Source organism: Protopterus annectens, chromosome 6.part0 (genome assembly GCF_019279795.1).
Source record: "Protopterus annectens isolate FY-2018-M chromosome 6.part0, PAN1.0, whole genome shotgun sequence".
Taxonomy (NCBI): domain Eukaryota; kingdom Metazoa; phylum Chordata; order Ceratodontiformes; family Protopteridae; genus Protopterus; species Protopterus annectens.
Window position 1 is genome coordinate 342,769,870 of NC_056737.1, and position 19,061 is coordinate 342,788,930.

A 19,061-nucleotide genomic window follows, 5' to 3' on the forward strand; every position below is an offset into this window, starting at 1 on the left:
TACTAGAGACTTGACATTCCTCAGGTATTGTTATTGGCCCTTTAGTGGGTGAAGGGGGGTAAAGTTCACACTGAACCTGTCTGCCAATATGTTGGCAATATCAGTTGGTTCTGTATATGTATTGCCATTGTGCTGTAACTCAGAGCAGATCGGAGTATTACCATGTAGATTCTTGACATAACTATAGAATGCTTTGTGGTTGTCTTTAGAATCTGCAGCAATTTTGTTTTCATAGCTAGCTTTAGAGAATTTAATGATGGATCTCAGTTTTTTGCTGAGGCTGACAAGGGAGTTTTTCCAGTCTTGGAACTTCATCCTTTTCTGCAACAGTTTTTTCCTTCTGTTGTAGAGTTGGTTTATGGTAGGGGACACCAGATTGACTTCCTTTTTGTTGGAGGAGAGCATCTTGGTTCTGTGTGGTATGGCCCATTCCATGCACTTGTGTATGTGCTCATACAGTGCATTGGTGTATGATTCAGTCATGCACCTATTTTCCATTTGCATGGGTGTCATGAAGTTAGCCACCTCTGTTTTTAGAAGTCCAAAGCTGGCTTTGGAGAGGTTTTTTACAGTGTTTTCCTTTGGGGGATGAGAGTGTGATGTGGATATCCATGGTGATTAGCTTGTGGTCAGATCTGACCAGGGAGGAGTTGATTACTGGTGTAGAGCAATGGCTGCCCATGTTAGTAATGACCAGGTCAAGGATGTTTATCCCGCTGGTGGCGTTGAGAATGAGTTGGTCCTGGGCGTTGGAATTAATGAATTCCAGAAAACGTTGAGCAAGTGTGTTGGCACATGAGTAATGTTCCCAGTTAATGGAGGGATAATTAAGGTCTCTTGGTTTTATAGTCCTACTGGATTCTAGACAGTCTATTTCTTTCCTTCAGCAATAACTTCATGGTCTTCCCTAAAATTGAGATTAAAATGACATGTCAGTAGTTTCCAGATTCAGTCTTACATTTATGCATGTGAAAGGCAATGGCATCTCTTCTATTTCTCTTTTTTAAAAACAATAAACATATTTACTGAATTATCACTTATGACATAGGGAATCATACATTTATATAAATGAAAACAGACCATATTGACAAATTTTCAGTTGCAAACATTATGCATCACATATAATTTTCCATGCAGTCACTGTCAAGCACACATCATATAACTCCTTCAGTTCCTGTCTTCCCTTAAACCTCATTCCTCCTCCAAATGTTCTGCATGTATTGTTTCTGCAATTACCATTTTTTATATGTAATTTACTCCTATCCTTTTCTAAAGATCCCACTTCTAGTTCTTTTATCTCTGTTACAATATTCACTACTTCTGATATGGTTTGTTTAGAGTTTGATTTCCATTTTCTAGTAATTGCTTTTTTGGCAGCCAGCAGAATTAAACTCAGCAAGGCCTTACTATGTTTAGGCAATTCCGATTCTGTATCACTGCTCAAAAATTAATTTCCTTAGTTACACCAATTTGCTCACCCAGTATAGTCCGCAAGGAATTTTAAAGTCTGCCAACTCATTACAGTCCCAAAAATTTGTTCCCAATTACTTCTTTCTTCCCCATCACTCCATTAACATTTGCAGTCTACCTGAGGAAAAATTCTTTGAAGTCTGCTTGGGGTATAAAAATACCTATGCAAACACTTCAAAGCAGAGATCTTACATTTTATAGGTTCATGGGCTCATAGGAGGTTACCAGACTAGCTGGCCGAGCCTTTGCAACCCTAGCCATGTTAATCCCAAGTATCCCCATTTGTTCTTTTTGGGTACTTAGAATGAATTTATGAACAGAGTGGGTTTGTGATCAACATTGGCTACTCCTATCCATGAGGGACATGGATGCCACCCCAGGGGTGAATTTGTGGTCTCCCATCCAGTTATCTAGGTTCTGTTTGAATAGAGTCAGTGAGGATCTCTGTTTTACATGAATAGGAAATCTATTCCTGAGAAGCAGCATTCTCTGGGAGACATATCTGTCTCTTCTGCAAGTTCTGTTAATGTCATAAGGTTGAGATCCCTAAAGCGAGTGACTCTTGTTCCATTTGACTTGCAGATGTGCAACATATCCATTAGGGCAGGGCTAGAGATTGCCCTATAGGCCAGGAACAAGTCACTTCTCAGCAGCCTATAAGATTTATTTATTTATTATTTATTTATTTCCAGTTTGATTAGTGGGGAAGTCCACTGGGCCCAGAGAGCCCGTTTTCAGTGGAGGCCCAGGGAGAAAACCTCCATGAAACAGATTACAGTAAAGATAGCAGTCCAATAAAAATAGGGTACAACTACAAATACATTATCAAATAATACAAAGTGTGAGCAATATTGCCCATAGTGGAAAAATATTGTGCAGATAAATTTTAACAGATTCACACAGTTAAAGTCAAAGTCAAAAAGCTATTTACAATATTTACAGAGTGTGAGAGATTGTATGGGAATTAGCTATAGAAGGTTATAGCCAGCTATAAGGTGCTTAGGAACTCAGGAGGATACCCTCCCAGGGGCTTTTGTTAAAGAGTTCTAGGTAGGGAGAATGCAGTTACATTTCCATTTGGAGGAAAGGTAGGTGTAAAGCTGTGTTTTGAAGCTGTTTGTATTTGACATTGTCCTTAGTGTGCAAGGGAGAGAGTTCCATTTCTTACCTAAGGAGAAGGAGTGGAGAAGTTGTCTAGCAAGATGTTTAGGTTTGTGGATAGTAATCAAGTTTTGGTGTTCAGATCTGAGAGTTCTATTTGGGGTGTATGGGGGAAGGATGTTGGTTACAGCTGGGCATTTGGTTGGATTAAATATTAGTCTATGTGCTGTAGTGAGCTGGAGGAAGTCCAGGTAATTTGTGAATTCTAACCAGTTGAGGGATTGGAGGGTAACACAGTGATGTATGGAATGTTTGGCTTTGGTGGCAAATTTAGAAATTTTGTTATAACAGCTTTCAAGTTTGGAAGTGATGGAAGAGGATAGGTTAGTTAGTAGTGGGGGACCATACAGAAGGGAGAGAAGGAGGTAAGAGGAGGCCAGAGTATGCCTAGTAGAAGTAGAAAGGAAGTGGTTGTTCCTGTATAGCATACCTAGTTTTTGGTGGGTTTTCTTTATATTTTGCTGAATATGGATGTCGAACTTGAGGTGTTCATCTATAGTTACACCGAGTGATATAGTTCGTCTATAGTTACACCGACAGATACAGAGTAAAGTGGCAGGGCTTCCAGCATGTCCATGTAGATTATAGTTTAGAGTCCCTGTATTTTCTTACTGAGAAATCTCTCAGGTCTCTCCAGTTGCTGGAGATGTCTGGTGAGGTACATGCAAAAGAGTACAGTATACTCTATTAGTGGTCTGACGAGGGTCAAATATGGGTCTATATCAGATGATCGAAAGCTTACAAGTCCGAAGCTCACAACTTCGAACTGCAAACCTCGAAAGCTTACAACATCGAACGTACAAAAAAAAAAAAAATACTGACTACCCCAAAAAAAAAAAGCTCTACACAGGTCAGCTCAGACCCCCTGCACCCCCACACCCCCTGCTACTGAAATATACCAACTCCAAGATCGCACTATAGTGCAATAAAGGGAAATCTTCCCTTCCCGCACTCTATGGCGATGTCCGTTCTGCGGTTCAATGTTTTTGCACTTCGAGGTTTGAAGTTCGAAGTTGTGAACTTTGGATTTATCAGCTTTCGATATTCTGATATAAACCTATCAAATACAGTCAATTTACAACATCCCTTGACCTGGATGCTATGCCCTTGCTTATGAAGTGTGGTAATTAGAAGGTTTTCCTTACCACTGTGGAAACATGGTGGTCAAAGTTCAGATTGCTATCAACCTGTGTTTCCAAGTCTCACACCACTGGGTTGGAACTCATGGGGGTGCTGCCAATATTGTAATTTGGAAGGAATTCCGTTTTGCCAAATGGAATAATAATGCATTTTTTGCATTTAGTTTTAGACCATGGCACTGGTACCAATCATTTGTTTGTGCTAGCCCTTCTTGTAATATGTTGACATTATTGGGGAACTCAGTGATTGCACCCATTTTGCAATCATCAGCGAACTTGGTGAGCTATAGGCTGTCTACTTTGGCCTGAACATCTGAGAAATAGTTGCCAAACAGTAAGGAGCCCAGCACAGACCCCTGTGGTACTCCACTAGTGACGGATCTACTGGTGGAGGTGGAGTCACCAATTTTGACAGAATGTGTTCTGTTAGTGAGGCAATTGACTACTCTTCTAGTGATGTAAGGGTTAATCCCTATCTGGGAGAGTTTTTCAATGATGTCAGAGTGTTCGAATTGAGTCAAAAGCCTTAGCAAGGTTGAGATAGGCTGTGTGCACTGTCTTACCTTCATCCATGGCTTTGGTGACATTCTTGAAGAAGTCTACTAGGTATAATAAGCATTATCTACCCTTAACAAAGCCAAACTGGGTTAGGTCCAGCATTTGGAGGCTTCCTATGTCCTTGTTCATAAGGTCCATGATGATTCTTTCCATGACCTTGCAGATGAGGCTGCTTAGACTTATGGGTCTGTAGTTCCCAGGGTCAGTTGAAAGGCCCCCTTTGTGCAAGGGGATTACTGTTGCTGTTCTCAGTTCTGCAGGAACATAGCCAGTTCTCAAGATATGATTAAAGAGAATGTTATGTGGGCCCATTAGGTCGTGTTTTACATTATTTGGTAAAGAAACTGTAATATTATCTGGTCCCACTCAGGCCGTGTTTTTGGCCTTGGCGAGTGCTGAGCTGACCTCTTCTCTAGAGACACTAGGCAGAGAGTTGGTGTCAGGTATGCATTGGGATATGGTAGGTGGGGATAGTGGGTTAAGTTTGCATTGAATTTGTCAGCTAGCAGGTTGGTGATATCTTCCAGTGTAGTATGAGTGATTCCATCTACAACCAGTTTGACACATAGCTGGGCATTCCCTTTTAAGACTTTGGACACAGTTTAAAGAATGCCTTATGATTATCCTTGGCTAGGGATGCAATTTTAGTTTCATAATTTGCTTTAGAAGTCTTTACAAGATTTCTGATTTTCTTGTTTAGGCTTAGGAGGGAACCCTTCCTCTGCAGAGTGATATCTCTCTTGCTTTTGGACAACAGTTTCTACTTCTTGTTATATTATATAATCTGTTTATACTTGAAGTCCACCACTGTATCTTGTTTTTACAGGAAGACCTGGTTTTGATCTGGTCAGATACTGCAGAGTTTTTGCAGTCACTTAAGTGTTGTACAGGGCATTTGCATAGACTTCTGCATAGTGATCATTGATGTCTGTGATTGCAAGTGTTATGAAGCTTTTTATACCATTGCTTAGTATGCTGTAGTTAGTGTTGGTAAAGTTGTTTATACTTTTTGCTCCTGTGACGGTGTCAATTCCAGTAGTTACTTCAAATGAGACTGGTTTATGGTCTGACCTAACCAGGGAGGGCATCATGCATGGGGAAGTACAGTGACCCACCCCCATGTTGGTGAATACTATGTCCAGAACATTAGAGTCCCTAGTGGGGGTGCAGGCTATCTGTTCCAGAACATAGGTATTAACAAAGTCCAGAAACATCTGGGCAAGAGTGATTTTGTCTGTATATGTGCCCCAGTGTATGGAAAGATAGTTGAAATCTTGCATGACTAAGGTGTTGGGCTGTATGGTGAGGCATTCCAGTACATCAAGGTAGTCGGTTTGCTTATCCTGGTTCATGGTGGGGGATCTATACCTAGCAATGATGCAGTTTAGTAACTTCCCAGTAGTTAATTGGACACAGAGTAGTTCGAGAGAGCCATGCTGTTTGACCAGTCTTGAAGTGTATTTGGTTTTAATGAAGATGATTTTTCCTCCATCTTTGATTCCTTCACACTCATTTTGAGGTCTGAATGTGTGGAAGGCATTGTTGCCTTGCACAGCCGGGGCACTGTCAGTGTTCTTGAATTAAGTCTTGGTAAATGTACAGATGTCAGCATCCTCCAAGGTGAGGAGTGCTTCCAGAGAATGCAGTTTTCTGTTTAATCTCCTAGCATTAAGCATCATGACCCTGAGTTTGTCTCAATTAGTTTTTTTTACATTGCAAAATTAGTTGTTTTGACACTGCCTAAAAAAGGCACAATGCAGAAAGCAAGTGCCTTTGCCAGTAGCTGAAACTCAGTGGGGGGACCATCTCTACCAAAGCAATGAGATCTGTTTACCATATCCTCCCAGGCTGACAGATACTGGATCCTTCTGGACTGACACCAGAAGCTGAGCCAATTGTTAAAGTCAATAAATTTTTGTTTATATTGTGGCATCTTTCTGGGCGAGAGTATGATATTGTTCAGGGCTAGGGACACACCTATCTGGGACACATAATCTGAGAGTTCTGATATGCCTGTCTTCATATAGTCCAGAGAGGTATGTCTCAAGTCATTCACTCCAACATGGACTATGACAGAACTTGTTGTTGAGTGACTTGAGTGCATGTGTGATTTGTTGGATCCTAGCACCTGATAGGCAGCTGACCATGACCGTCTCCTTGTCCAGTCTGGTGAGGGGGGCATCTGTGTGTCTCACTATGGAGTTGCCTATGACCAAGACATTTGATATGTTTTGCCTTAGCAGATTATTTGTTGAGATGTGGGTGTGTGTGTTGATATGTGTAGTGGTTTTTTTTTGCTAAGTGGTGAGTGTGGGTGGTGTGCATTTGGGAGTTATCTATTCTTTTGGTAGACTTTTAGTGAGTACCACAGGGTATGTGGGTTTATGTGTTGTGACCTTATTTTGTGTGGGGATGAGGTTTGCGTGAGAGGTGAAGCATTTGAGCTGAGAACCTGTTTGATTTCTAGTTTGTTTTTATGTGAGAGAATTGACTCCAGTTCCGTTGTATTTGCATCTCTCACATAGGGTGTTAGTTTGCTTTAAGAGTAAATGGCTGTCAGTGTACATGAAGCAATTGCTACATTGCCTTAAGATGCCCATATCAATCAAGCTGGCAGGAGAAATGATAGGAAACTGCCCATCCATTGTGGCTGGATTTTTCTGAATGTGGTATATGAAAGGAAGTGGGCTAGCTGGATTTAGTCGCAAACAGCAAAAATGAAGCAGTAATTCAATTAAATACAGTTAACAAAGTACAGTACTGGCTTAAAGTATGCTTATTTTTCATTTTTTTCAGTGGATGCCTTGGATTTCAGTGCAGATGCACTGCAGACCTCTGGCTAAAATTGCCAAACATTGAGCAGTTCTGGTAAACTGAGCACAAACCCATGCAAATACAAGGCTTATATACAGGCAAATTTAAACAGTTTTTACACAACTAAGCAGCGGTGATGCAGCGGTAGCATTGTTGCCTCATAGCAAGAGGTTCTGCCGTTCAATTCTCGGCTGGAGCGTCTTCTGTGTGGAGTCTGCATGTCCTCCCCACAGTCGAGTGGCGTTCAAAACACATGCGTAGAATGGGCGTGCCTTCGTTGAAGGTTGGGCATCAAGCTGGCACCTCGGCACCCGTAAAAAAATCTACTGCCAATCATTAGTGGACTGGAGTTCCGTTGTGGCAACCCCTAACCAGGAAAAGCCGAAAGAAGAAGAAGAACAACCAATGAGAAAGCCCCAAAATGGGCCTTTCTCCAGCAATTCCCAACTCAAATGGGTCCTGACCTACACACTTCTGCCACAAGAGTGCAGGGAGGCCCACGTAATGTAAGATGGCTGGTTTAAGAGCACAGTGATACCAAACAGTTTAGATTCAGCAGGTCTGAATCTAGCCTATGCTATGTAAGGTACGGAAGCACAATTTCTAGATAGGAGTGAGTAAAGTCACTTAAAGGTCAAAGTGACAGTGTTTAGTAGTATACTATTAGATGATCTGCAGTGATATGACCCTCTGCAGAAACTGGCAGATCTTTGAGCAGCTATGAACAATGTGAGAATTTGGAGAGTATTTCACATACAGTATTTTAAACTGGAGAGGTTGGCTTGTATGCAAGCATGGGGAACCATGTTTGGCTTTTCTACCAGCAGGATGAAAGACTTCTATAAAGTTAAACTTTCAGGCCAATCAGATAAAAACACAAAAAGCTATGGGCCAGTAGTTTCCTCCTTGGATGGGTTGAATTTAGCTCTCTGCTCCCATCAGAGTGCAAAAGAACCCTCTTAATGTAAAAGAAACTGGCTTTGAGCTCAAGTGCAGTAACACATGCTTTAGAACAGAAGTAATAATTTCTGCAATATCAGGAGTCCTTGGAAATAAGTTCACTAATCCTGAGAAAAATTTACAGCACCCAAAATCTTTGCAAAACTTAGAAATATTTTGGCAGGCTCAGGAGAAATTTGGCAAACTCAGAAGCAGCTTTTTCAGTAACAGAAGAGGTTAGGAAATATCAGACTACTGGTAAAAACAACCTAAGAACAGTACATTAACAAACATATGGAGTTTCTTTAACAAGTGCAGGCTGAAAAACAGTGATAAATTTGACCAACTAAACAAATACAGCACATAGGTGTTAAATATCACTAAAACAGCTAGAGCAAATGCAAAAAAGTATACTTATATCAGCTTTTAGAAACAATCCAAGTTTTGCAGTCACAGGTGTCCAACCCCGGCACAAGGAAGCTCTGAATAAATGAAGAGTCTACTGAGATGAACATAGATTCATCTGTAAGTATTAGGTTACTATCCAATTTCTCTTTTAAAGGTGAGAATCAAACTTGGTACCTTGTAACTGTGAGGTAAACACCTTAACCATTATACCAACTCTCCCAACTAAAAAAAGGTTGTACATTTGTAAGATGCTCTACAGCTTTTGGCTCTTCTTACACTTAGGACCAAGGGTCACTATTAGGCTAGATGGCTTTGTGGGACATTTTAAGCTTATTAAATTTTCCTCAGAAATGAGAATCAAACCATTTGCTTTGTGTCTGTGAGGTAAACACCTTAACGATTATGCCAACCCACCAGTTTGTTGCATATTTGGGAGTCAATTTATATGCCCTACTAATTATCCTTTTTTTTTCAATAGCAGCTTCTGTTCTAAATTCAATTAAAATCTCTACCAGTGCTGATCTTTCACTTAGGATTACCCTATTCCTTTTTCTTTGCCTATACTCTGATATGAGTCTCTGATAAGGCAATCTTTAGCCTGCAGTCCAAAGTATTTTGGCCTCTTCCCATTCAATTACTTTTCCTTCTCTAATTATTTGGTCCTAATACCTTGGTTCCTTTGCCAGTTTTCAACAGAAAATTCCAGCTCTCTTTTGCCTATTCTCTGTATGCATAATTGCAGCCATCACTAATGGCAGAATGTCTTTTCTCCATTCTAATATTGGCTTAGTTCTTAGAATACTTTCTGCTACTTTATGAATATGATATTCTGTATGGTTATTGTTATTCTCCTTAAGGATCTGCATCCAAAATCTCAGTCTCTCCATATTTCCTGACCTTCCCCCCTTGTTTATTATCATCCCTTTCCACTTTGAATTATACCTTTCTGACATCTCTATTTCTTTCTTCAGGAACCTTACCCCAACTGCCATGCCTTATTAAGAAGTTTAATTTATATTTAAGAAATTATTTCTTACAGCACTGGCTAGAATAAGCATGGTGAGAACAGGAGTAATTAATTTCTGTAAACCCAGGAAATGTCAAGACCGTAGACATGTACAAATAAATAGCCATTTTTTTGTAATAAATAACTGAAAAAATAAAGGCTTGACATGATGAAGGTATCAGCAACCATAAGGCCTTCTTTGGCTGTGTTGAGAAGCATAGAAGCAATCAATTCTGTACTAAACCTGACCTCCCCCACAGACATTACTAAAATTCTTATGGACAAATTATTTTCCAGTTTCATTCTACCTCACTCCACTCTGTCCCCCAGCATTTCCCTTTCTCATAATCCCACTAAATATCTTTCTGTCCCACAGTCATCTGGCACTTTACAAAATTAAAAATACCACTTACGTGTGTCTTGACAATATTCCAGGATGTATGTTTCTTTTAAGGGATGAAGGGGGCATAGGTAAGGGTCATATAGACGATGCTGCCTACCTGGATATCGCCAAAGTCTTTAACATCATTGGGTGACATAGAATACCATATAGAACACATTTCATGTTTAGTCTAGGACATGAAAGCCATCTTATTACTTATTATTATTATTTATTTATTTTACATCTGTTAACCAGGGAAGTCCATCTGGATATGTCCATTTTCAGCAGAGGCCCAGGGAGAAAAGCTCCAGTTGACAAGTGACTAGGCATACAAATAACAAGATAAGGCACGTAAACAACATTAGCATATAGTAGACATGCATTAAAATGCAGCTATACATGGAATAAATTACATACAGTGAGATAAAATCATATATTAACATCCAGTTAGTTTAGGTTTATTATACAGTATAAGCCATATTAGGATGTATCAGGATACATAAAGAATCTTAGGTATATTTCCTGGCTAGTTAACATGTTAAAGATTAGTAACAATAGTAGAGCAGTTGAAAGTAGGTAAAGAATGTTATTGGCAGGGTAGATGAGGAGGAAGTGGGGTCAGCCAGGGGATGAGCAGAGGCAGGTCCAGTGATGCATCAAGTGTGACTTAACAGCTTTTTTAAAAGCTATATGTGAAGATTCAAGAGTTAAGGCTAATGGGAGAGTATTCCATGATTTAGCAACATGAGTAAAAAGTAAAGAATCACCAGGTGAGTTATTTGCTTTGGGGGCCTTAAGTAGGAGCTTGTCACTTGATCAGAGAGGTCTGGAGGTGGTTTGAGGCATAATTATATTTTTTAGTGATGGTACCCTGTCTAGTTGATTTAGTATCTTATGAGCAAATACAAGTTGGTTGTAGCGGAGGAGGTTGGGAAATTCCAGCCAGTTGAGCTGCTTGAGAGAAAGACATTGATGGTACTCTGCAGCAACTTAAAACAGAAAAGAATCACATTTATGCAGGGGCAGCCCGTGCTATTTGGACTGCCGGACTGCAGCCCTTCCAGCTGTAAAAATAAAGAAATTAAAGAAGAAATTAAAGAAAATAAAAGATAAAAAAAATTAAAAGGTTTGCGGACTTTTGCACATGCACACTAGTCCGGACTGCTGCTGAGACAGTCTGGAGCATGCGCAGACTGTTTCAGCAGCAGTCCAGACTAGGAAACATGTAAGAGCAGAGATCCCAGAAGTCTGTGCAGTTGTAACTGCATAGACTGCCGCTGGAAACGGATTGGACTCGGACTGCAACGTCGGCAGGCTGGAGTTTCATCGGGGGAAGAACATCTCATATGGTGGATGTGCTCCAACAGACATAAAGCATGGGAAGGTTTGTAGTGCACTAACAGCTATGGATTTAATGGCACGGGATCTACATCGCTCCAGTTAAGAAGGTGGGGGGGTGTGCGTGTGTGTGTAAATGCCCAGTTGCTATATACTGGTGGCTAGAACAAACTCATGGTGGTGTGGTAGGGAATACCTCAGGCTTGAACCTTGTACCTTCTATACAGGTGTTAAGGACCTGAATTTCCTACTCACCACCATTTGTAAAAAAATTGCAGATTCTTGCCTCATATTTGATGTGATCTGTTCCTCATAATATCTGTGGTTTTTAAATGTTGCAATGCTTGATATTTGATGGTGCAGTGGTAGCAATGTTGCCTCACAGCTGCAGGTTCTCAGGTTTGATTCTTGACTGGGATGCCTTCTGTGTGGGGTCTGCATCTTCTCCCTGTGTTTGTGTGGGTTTGCTTTTGTGTCATACCATGTTACAAAGAAATGTCTGCATTATTTCTTCCTGGGCCGCTGCTGAAAATTGTTTTTTTGTTCCAAGTCAGACTGTCCTGATTAACAAATGTTAAATAAAATTGACAGGCATTTGAATTTCACACTTCAGGTTTCTGAATGTTTAATTCCTTATGTATTTGATAATGCAGTGGTAGCATTGTTGCCTCACAGCTATAGCTATTTCTGGTTTGATTCTTGGCTGGAGTGCCTTCTATGTGGAGTCTGCATCTCATCCCTGTGTTTGTGTGGATTTGCTCTGGTGTCTTGCCATTTTACAAAGATATGTGTCTGCAGTATTTCTCCCTGGGCCTCTGCTGAAATTTGTTTTTGTTCCATCAGAAGTAAAATTGACAGGCATTTGAATTTCAGACTTCATATTCTTCAGAAAATACATAGTAACACAACCTTTTATTCTAGCAATTTTCTAAGTTTATAAGATGAATATTTGAAATTTGTCCTTATTTTTGGGACTGCATTACCCCACTATTGGCTTTGTCCAGGTTTTTTGTGCTAAGGTTGACAGCTATGGCAGGAACTGAATTCATTGATTATGTTTAAGGGCTGTATTCCCTCATTACTGGATTTGTTCAGGTGTTTTGTGCTAAGAGGTTGACAGCTGTGGTGAGAACTGAATGATAGCCATTTAAGTTTCAGTCTTCCACTCTTTCATAAAGCAGCTGATTTGGCGTAGTGGTATGTTGCTCTGACTCTTTTGCACAGAGACCTTGTCAATAAAATGTATGGTGGTAACACAGCATTTTATTCTAGCAACTTTCCAAGATTATACAAGCAATGTTTAATGTGTCCCTGGTTTTTGGGCTTTTGACCCCCCCCAATAAATTTGGCTTTTTCCAGATTTCTTGTGCTGCGAAGTTGAGATGCAGTTGAGTATTGAGTAGATTTTACAAGGAGCTGAGACCTGCAGAGGAAGAGAAGTTTAGTGCTGCTTATGCTAAGTCAGCTTGCAGTGTTAATAGCACAACAGGTTGTGTACTTCCCTTTGATGTAGAAGGTTGTTGGCTCTACTCCCACAAGGGGTGAATGCTGCCGTACTGAAAAAGTTAAGATACTAACTATGAGCCTGCTATCCGTTTGCCATCCATTTCCTATTGCAATATTACTAGCTTATCATTTTTAATGTAATATAGGCAATTTATTCCTCAGGGGCATCAGACACTTTATTTTTCGATGAAACCATGAAATATAAAAGTGTATGCTAGCAGCAACCCCTTCATTATTTACAGATTTATTTAATGTGGAATTATTTAGATGACTTTTTTACTTCTTCAGAGATTGTGCATATTTACTGATAATGGTGGACTGTAGAATTGTGCATATTTACTGATAATGGTGGACTGTAGAATTGTGCATATTTACTGATAATGGTGGACTGTAGAAGTTTGAGTAGACTTTTATGATGGAAATGTTCTGAACTGGGCAGTTTTGTCATTATGGGTGCATGCATTTTGTTTCATTGTTTACTGGAAAGATGTTCTGAATTGGGCAGTTTTGTCATTATTGGTGCATGTGTTTTGTTTCATAGTTTACTGGAAAAATGTTCAAAACAATAGGAAGGTGTACCAAAGAGCACATGTATGTTTCATATGCAAGGGGCCTATGATTTGAAAACAGCCCAGAATTAATCTTTATCTGCCACTGGTAAAATGTATTTTCTTTGAATGTGGGTTTCAATGCTGTTTCAATGAATGTGAGTTTCAAGGGCAGAGAAGTTTTAATGCTACGTCTGTTTAGCAGATGTCTTAGTGTTTGTGCTGTAAAATGCAAAATAAAACTTTCAAATGAAGTCCAAATCATCATAGAAGTAAATCTGTATGCACATTAGTGTTTATGGTAAATGGAGTGAAATAGCTAAGTAATGGATCATTGGAATGGCTGCAGGGGGAGGCTCCATTCAACCATGATTTTGTGAGGGGGAAGGGTGGCAAACTTAAAGACAGCCCCAGCTGAACTATACCGCCCAAATGTCCAGATTTTCAAAGAATGAATAGATTTTTGCTTCTTATTTTTGGATTGTTCCTCATAAAATTTGTGGTTTTCTGGCAAATCATTTAGAAATTAAGTTACTAAATAATGACACACTGAGTTTCAGACTTCATAACCTTCAGAAAAATGCATGCTAAAGTAAGACCTGTTTTTCTATCAACTGTCTCAGTTTATACAAGAGCAATTTTTAGTACTGTTTATATGTTCCCCCAATATATTTGGCCTTGTCCAGATTTATTGCATTAACATGTTGAGAGGTACATGCAAATAAATTGCTTTATAGAATTAGGCATAGCCAAACCTCTCAACTGTCCCTGATTTTGGCTCAAAATGTTGCTCTTCCCCCTAATAATCCCTCCGCAAAATAGCAATTTTGGAAGAAAACATGGAGGGTTTACAATTAAGAAATAACTGTAATAATCAGAGTTATAGATTACTTTTATTTCAGAAATGCATGTAGATTCTTTTATATTGTTAGCTACTCAAGTCAGCAGTACTAATATTAAAGTGTCCCTTCTTTGACAGGTTCCCAGCTGTATTGTGTGGCTATTTTATATCTTTACATCACATTTTTGGTCCATTTATCATAAAATTGTGTTTTATTTTTTGGCAAATTAGTGACAAATCATTAAAGACTGAAGTTAGAAAATAATGACAGACATTTGAGTTTCAGATTTCATAACATTCAGAAAATTCATACTAATGCAAGACCTATTCTATTATTTTTCTAAGTTTATAAGAGCAATATTTAAAAATTGTCCTTATTTTTGGGCCTTTGTCCCACTTCTTTGTATGGCTTTGTCCAGATTTCTTGCTCTGAGGTTGAGAGGTATGACAAATGTGTCAAGGCCATCACAGTCAGCCAGAGACATTTCAAATTGTGACATACTTGTTGCACCCCACTCCCTCATGTAGTGACTCTGGATGTGTCGAAACAAGGCAAGGAGTAGTTATGCAGTGTAAATGTGCAGAGTACCCCCCCATCCAAGGTAGACACAAGTACTAGAGTGGCTTTTCATCTGTCCTTGATTTTTGCAGAATGGTCTGGTTTCTGTCATATTTTTTGTACTGTTGATTTATGCTTATTACTCAAAGTGCCTGTTGCTTTGTGTTTAAGTAGCAATACTTTAATGACCATCAGGTAAGCTTGGCTGAGATTGTAAGATGCAAGTAAGCTTTAATAAGCATACTGTTAAAGAACTGCCAGCATTGTAAGCCTTTCTGTTGTTGCCATGTAGAGAATACTTAACTAGATAATGTATAAGCCTTGGGTATTGAAATGCATATGACAGTATTTGTAATAAAGGACAGGATTGCATTATTTTAAGAAGCTCATTACACTTGGAGACTTCCAGTCATCTCTGCAGGCTTTACCCGTAAACTAAACAGAATGCCAATCATGTGGTCCATAACCTGTACAGTAATCCTTTTAAGCAATGTATCTTGAGCTTATTTCTTGTTTGCTTTTCATTTTTTACTTTGATCATGTTTTCCCCATGAAACAAGTAGATAGTTGTCAGGCAGCAGGTCTTTTTTGAATAAGAAACATTTTTACAAGTTGGGGTATAAGAGATTTCTACTTTCAGCATGTTACTTGGTACTTTAATAAAGCTGAATATAAATTATAATTAGAACTGCAGTGCAAGAAGTGGTTTGAGTTGAGTGCTGCTTGTTTTTCTTATACTTGATTTTGACTGGCATTCCATTAATGTATTTAAAAAGTAATTTATTTTTTCATGCCTCACAGCCTTTTTGTTTCCATCTAGATATTAAGTAAGCTGTTATGCAGCCAATGCATTGAAATATTTTTATTCTTCTACACTTCATTTTGTCTTGATTGGACTCTCATAATGACGGTTTGGCACCCAGGGCAGTGTATTTAGTTAGTTTTTGTGGTTTCGAGCATAGCTCCTCCCCTTTCTAGTTGACCACATCCCTTCCCATTGACCCCACCCATTCAGCTGTCTCCTGCAGACCCCTTTGATTTGAAGTCACCAGCTGCCATTGCATTTATGTGGCAGATTTCACTCGTGCTACTATCATGCAGGATAACTGCTGTTGTGGAAACAAAATAAATATTTCTTTGCATTATTATCGTATTAATCAAAACAATTTGAACAAACCATTCCTAATCCACCTAATCTGAGCAAAACAGAAGATAATATATTATCAAACAGTGCACCTAGTTTTTCACCCCCACAAATATGATATCAGCCTCCTACTTACCATGATATGATTAAATTTAACCTTATCACTGGACTTACAGATAAGGAAATACAGTCCATTCTATTTCATACCAAAGTAAATTCCACTGAAGTAAATAAATACATTTCTCACTAAAACAGATTGAGGGAATATCCTTAATGACCAAAACAATACAGTACAAAATACACAAAAATGTTGATGCTGCCATTAATTAATGCATCTTCTCTGAAGAAAGACATATTAATACCATACAGAATAAATACTTCTGTTAGCACTATAAACAATAGACTATATAACAAGAGAACAAGATATTGTATCTTCTAAAACAGCTCCCACTTAAATAAAACGCAGAAATATTGTATTAAATTGATCAGTTAATTAAGTAATACCAAACTGCTAAATTATATAAACATCAAAAGCTAAGGGCAACAGTGAGACATTCTTTAATTATGTCAAAATGTAAATGGAGAAATAGTGTCTATATTAGACTGTCAATAAATATTACTGCAACAATTCAGACTCATTCAATGGTAAGCATTTTTATGAGCAATTTATGTGGTAGTTGTATAAAACCTAAGGTTATAAGTATTACTTCCTTGTCCATCAAGGATGATTACCCCCAATGTAATGAACGAGAGGATAGCCACAAGAGTAAAGAAAATTGCAAACATTAGCTCTATGGGTCTTGAGAATATTTCCATCAGTTTCCTGTAAAAACAATGAATAATTCCCTGAAACATTCCTATTAATAACTTCTGGCATTCAACTACTTTGTAAGGAACTTTTGTATCAAATGGCGTGTTTTCCATGCATAAAATAGTTAGTACATCTAACCCTAACAATTTGAGGTCATTTAGCTTTACTGGTATTTTCTGCAAAGCTATGGAGTAGGCAGTAACTGAACTTACCCTAACAGATATTGATGCTTTAACCCTAATAATCTCATAAAAGTATGGATCTGTCAACAGAGTTTTATTCCTTCTTAATTTTGGGTTATTTATTGATGCTGCAAAAACTGTGATTGATAAAGCACTGATCACTCTTTCATTTAAAATACTCCGTCATAAGAATGTTATAAATAAATTAATTCTACTATATTACAGTAGTTGCATAGCACTGGGAAAATAACTGGTACGGGGAGAATGCAGATGGTAAGAATAAAAGATTATCTTCTGTGGAATACAGTGCATTTCATTGAAAGCTGTCTCATCAGTTGACCATTCTGCTGAATTTCACAAATAAAAAGAAAAAAAACATAGTGACCATGAATGATGTGGGGGTCATCTCCATCAATACAATCCCTTGTGCTCCTTTTCTTATTATAAATATTTTTGAAGGTCACACATTTTCAAAGAGAGTTTGTAAAATATGACAGAATAGCCTGTTGATGAAACAGGCTTCTGTGAAATGTAGTTACCCCATCCGAGCTGAATGAAGTGTACGGTGGAGTTCATTGGGGCTTATTGCTCGGAACACAGACAGCTATTTGGTTTCTTCATTTGTGAAATAATACAGATACAGAACTGTAATTAATGAACTACTCTGACCATTGCAAACTAAAAAATATCTACAAGTGATGCAAACATGCTGCAAAATAAGTTGAACAAAATCAATATATGATGCCACCCAGCAATCATATCTGTAATGCCACTAAATGTAGTAGCAGCACATTGGGGAAGGGGATGATATGCATTTTGATAACAAAATGAATAGGGTGATACAAAGACAATGAAATATAAAATTGAAGGATCTCTGTGAACAATAAATTATGCTTTTTATTATTGTGTCACAGCCAAAAATTAGAAAAGTCTACTCTGTAGTACGCCTGATACTCAAGCATATAGCCAGCAGACCATGGGAAGTTGTTGTCCTACAAATGTTAGTGATTAGATGAATAATAAAATACAATGATGCATTCTAGAAATATGTCATCTAATTCAGCTTGGGAGTTCTCAGAGCTGAAAATCATGAATCACTCTGATCTGCAAGAGCTGTCTTTCTTCTTTGCATTTTGCAGTCTTCTTAGAAGGAACTTACTTTCATCACTTTAATGCATGCCTGACATAATTCTCTTTGGAAACATATGGTTAGAAATAGAACAAATGTAGCTAATGATTCCTGTAAACTATTACTAAAAATAAATTTGAATTGCGGAACAATGGGACTAATTCAGTGCCCAGCACATCCAAAACTGTGGAATAAGCAGCTGGTCTCAATAAGCTTAAGTTCCTGACAGTATTCAAAACAGCATTAAGTATTATCAGAAACAGCAGGTTAGTGATAACAGGATTAAAGTTAATGGTTAAATATAAAGGTAAGATAATGGTGAGCAATTAGACAATTTCAAAAAGTAGGAGTATAACACAGACATAGTCTTCCAGCTCCAAACTGCTGGGTTCCTACATCCAAGATGGAAAATGGAAAAAGTACGGAAAGAAGCTCTGGATCAGGAATAAGTTGTTCTGTTAATGGATGAAAGTACCAGACAGAAGAGAGAGAGAGAGAGAGAGAGAGAGAGAGAGGTTAAGATCCCTAGAGCAGGTGAATCTGGTCCTACTGGATTTGTGGATGTGCAGCAGCTTCATCAAGGCAGAGTCTGAGACTGCTCTGTAGGCCAGGCACAAATCCCCTCTTAGCAGTGTTTATGCTACTGAGTAAAGTGATAGGGCCTTCAATCAGGTCATGTGGGTCATGTGTTGTAGACCCTGAATTGTCTTGGTGAGAAACAAAAGGGAACAGTGTACTCTATTACTGGTCTGATGAGAGCTAAGTACAGGGGAGTTATAACCTCCTTAGCTTTGGATGCTTATGAGATGTGTAATGTAGAAGGCCTTCCTTACTACTGTGGACACCTGATCAAAATTAAGGCTGCTATCAACTTGTGTTCCTAAATTTCTCATAACTGGGTTTGAACTTAGGGGGATATTATTAATGCTTTAATTAGCGGGGTTTATCTTTGCTAAAGGGGATGATAATGCATTTTTTCCATTTAGTTTAAGTCTATAGCTTTGACATCAATCATTTTCCTGTGTAACCCATTTTGTAGTATGTTGACATCTTTGGGGATTCGATGATTGCACCCAGTTTACAGTCATCAGCAAACTTGGTAAGCCATAGGCCATATTTTCACCTG